Here is a 4,018-nt window from a genome sequence, read left to right as displayed (position 1 = left end):
AACAGGAAGTCTTTCCAGAATACTGAAACTCAAAAGGAATATCGGATTAAACAATTCATTAATTGCAATACCTCATCGGTAATATACCTTCTGGAGTGTCCATGTAAATTGAAGTACATCTGGAAAACCAAAAGACCCCTCAAAATACGTATCCAGGAACACGTTAGGAATATCAAGAACAAAGTCCTCACCCATGCAGTTTCCAAACACTTCCATCTTTTCCATAATTCTGATCCAGAGACACTAACATACAAAGGCATTGAATTAGTAGCGCTGGGAGTCAGAGGAGGAGACCTTTCGAATCTTCTTTCCAGGAGAGATGTATTGGATATACGAACTTAATACTCTCCATCCGGATGGCCTCAACGAAGGATATGAGATAGCACCTTTCCTATGATGTAAGCTATTTCTACCTTCATGTTTTACTCCTGCCTCCCTCAACCTCTCGATTCGCACAAACATCACCACTCTACTTTTGGGCCGACCTTGGTAAATGGTCAGCAACTCGGACCGACCAGTACCTGGACGGGAGACCTCCAGGGAATATCAGTTGCGTGTTGGTCACTGCTGCACATGTTAGGGCACTAATACGTTGTAACTCATATTCTCTCTCATTAGTAGCTCTCATACCTCATAGTCCATTTCGCCAGATTCTTCCTTTATTGCATCTCTCTTGGTCCTTTGTATCTTTCTTTGTCCTTGATATTTCCTAGTGTCATCCATTGAACTGAGAGGACCTCTCTCCTATCCAGCCCTAAACATTACAACCATACCTCCTTGGGGACGCCCAACACCGTCTGATCTTGGAAGCTAAGCAAGGTTGGGCCCGGTCAGTACAAGGATGGGAGACCTCCTTGGGAGACCGGGTGTTGTAAATACAGCGGCGTAAAGGGAAATACTGGTACTTCTCAGCAAACTATGGATGTTGTCTGGTCCTTAACACACATGGACCCACTTCACGGTGTTTACCTAAGCACCACCCACTGTCCTCACGGAATTCTCGTAAGACCTGTTCCACCTAGTTCCACACAGCTCTATTTATCTATACTTTTATATAACCTCTGCATTGCATTCCCATAGTGGGAATATCCATCCAATCATTAGTCCACACCTCCTTTCTATTTGCAATTTCATTTTTATTTATATATGTATGTTCATTCCCCCCCCTTTTTTATAGATTCTATTTTTTATAGATTCTATTTTCATTTGCATTATTTCTATTTCCATATTAATTTCATCCTTATTCTCTTGCCTATACGGTCATTTCCACTTTCACTGTTACCATTTTTATTTTTATTTTTATTTTCATTTTCATTTTTATGTCTATTTTTATTTTCATTTTTATTTTTATTTTAATTTTTACTTATTTCCATTACTCTTTTCCTGCTGTTATGTAACCATTTACGAATGACTCATTATTCTCATCCATTCTCATTTTTTCATACACCTCTCGGGGAGCCGTAACACCTGTATACAAATGACCTATGAGACCTGTGGACGCATCCCCTACTTTTGAATTATCACACAGACCGCAGCACATGAACTCCCTCTGCGGCAGAACTATGATTTCTCGTATGCTCAGATAACCCAAAAGATGGCCGCCGCCATATGAAGATGACAACACATGGACATCCTCACCGCATTGTGCCTAAACGGCGCATGCGCAGAACTGATTTGAAACCGCCGGAAGCGGGGCGGAAGTGGGGCGGACATGGGGCGGATATCATAAGCCACTTAGTCCGGACCGGAAGTAGACGGACGGACCCGATTTCTATGTTTTTTAACAACAGTATGTCTCGTTTTGAATGAGGAACACAGTAGTGTTCCCTATTGAACCTTATTTATAATTATCTGTATATATATGCACTTTGAATAGATGTTAACACTGCACTAATTAACTAAACAAGAAGTGATGTCAACTGCACTTCCCCTAGTTATGAGGTATAAATATGGTTTGTCTCTAGCCTTACACTACCCCTTGATGAAGTCCATGAGGGACGAAACGCGTTGGGTGCCATTCTGATTTTACCTCAAACCTCTCAAGATAAGCTACCTCTTCTCCCTTTTTCTATGTTTTATCCTGTGCATTTTTTACCCGTTTTTTTCTGTGTTTTTATGTACTATTTTATGTATTTTGACACATGTGCCTTTGACGTTTTTAGCCTAGCCCATTTTATTCGTCTAATATTTATTGATTAGGCTGCACTTTAATATCATTATTTTATATGTTACCCCCTTTTTCAGTGATTTGTATTTCTAAAATTAAATCATAATATTTTTTAGTACCTGGTTTTTTCATTATTGATTAGACACCTTGGTCGCTTGCAAATACCTCATCCCCCCACACCACTTTCTAACCAGTAGGCATATATACCAGTGCCTATATATATTTTTGAGGTTTCTGAGCTGACGCCCTAGTATTTCTAAGGGAGTGTCCACCAGGTTATGTTCTGTTAATTACTACAGAACGTATCTTTCCCTTACTGTTGTTTATATCTTAAATACTACATCTGTGGCGCTGCTAGCTTCTTTAGTACATATATATATATATATATATATATATATATATATGTCCAATACAACAGGCGGCACTCAGAGACTTGTACTTAGCTGAAAACATGCATAATTACCCTATGGGGTGTGCTTTATTGTGGTGATGTTTCGGGGACTTCTCCCCTTCTTCTGAAGAAGGCAAGAAGTCCCCGTATCGTCACCACAATAAAGCACACCCCACGGGGTATTTATGGTATTTATGCATGTTTTCAGCTAAGTACAAGTCTCTGAGTGCCGCCTGTTGTATTGGACTTCCATGTATTCGGTTATTGCACCCCAGAGCCGGCTATTGAAATGACAGGAGTGCCGGAAAAAATTGTCTACTATATATATATATATATATATAAGTTGTAACACTATAGGGGTGCAAGGTGCCTTTTCCTGGGGAATATGGCAGCACGCAGCAGCTGAGGAACAACACAAGTCCAGTTTCTGGTACAACTGACCCCGGCCAGTTTTATTGAAACAGAAAATAAAACAAACCCCAAAATAGAAATACCTTGCCTGTCCGGCACTAACTAAACATAAGATGTTCCTAACTGTCACTAAACAAAACACAGAGTTCTTCAGTACATACTGTATAGCTTACTTGCATCAGAAAGCGTGTCTCTCACACACAGATCCTGCAGCCTTCCCAGGCAGTCTGCCCATACTAATCAGGTTAGAAGCACTATATCACTCTTACACAGCTGAAACCCTGATTAGCCCTCTGTGAGGCCAAAGACCCGAACTGGGCCCAATGTCTAGAACTCGCCTTATCTCTCTCTCAGAGCCTTTACCCAGCTTTTACAGCAAACTGAAAAGGTTCAGACAAAACAAAAAGCATTTTTCCTAGAAGTTAACATTTTCTAAAACATGTAAGACAAGAACCTGGGACAAATATACCTGCCCTCAAACACTATCCCAGTGTTCTTGTCACATATCCCCCTCCCCTGTTTCGACCTAGGGGCCGGAACACTTGTAGCCCCCAAACAGAAGATGCGAGACAATGCATCTGCGTTGGCCAATTGTGTTCCCGGTCTATGTTCGACAGTAAACTTAAAGTCCTGCAACGCTAGAAACCATCTAGTTACACGAGCATTCTTGCCTCTATTTACATACATCCATTTTAAAGGGGCATGGTCTGTCACTAGTCTGAATTGTCTACCCAAGAGGTAATATCTCAAGGTATCTAGTGCCCACTTAATGGCCAAAGCCTCCTTTTCCTCAATGGCATACCTTTTTTCATGCTCATTGAGTTTCCTACTCAAATAAATGATAGGGTGTTCGTCCCCATCTCTGGTTTGGGACAGCACAGCACCTATCCCTACCTCTGAGGCATCTGTCTGTACCACAAATTCTTTTGAAAAATCTGGTGTTATCAACACCGGTTGTGAACACAAAGCCACTTTTAACGCTTGGAACGCCTTTTCTGCATCAGGGTTCCATTTCACTACATTTGACTGCTTCCCTTTGGTAAGGTCTG

The 4,018-nt window shown here is 41.1% G+C and overlaps 1 pseudogene; it reads left to right on the top strand.

Annotated features, from left to right (window-relative positions):
• The first annotated feature begins 759 nt into the window (after positions 1-759).
• On the top strand, positions 760-878 carry LOC135051863 (5S ribosomal RNA; annotated as a pseudogene).
• Positions 879-4,018: the final 3,140 nt, after the last annotated feature.

Source organism: Pseudophryne corroboree, chromosome 2 (assembly GCF_028390025.1).
Source record: "Pseudophryne corroboree isolate aPseCor3 chromosome 2, aPseCor3.hap2, whole genome shotgun sequence".
In the NCBI taxonomy this organism is placed as follows: domain Eukaryota; kingdom Metazoa; phylum Chordata; class Amphibia; order Anura; family Myobatrachidae; genus Pseudophryne; species Pseudophryne corroboree.
The sequence above is the reverse complement of the archived record's forward strand: the minus strand, read 5'-3'. Positions and strand labels throughout refer to the sequence as shown.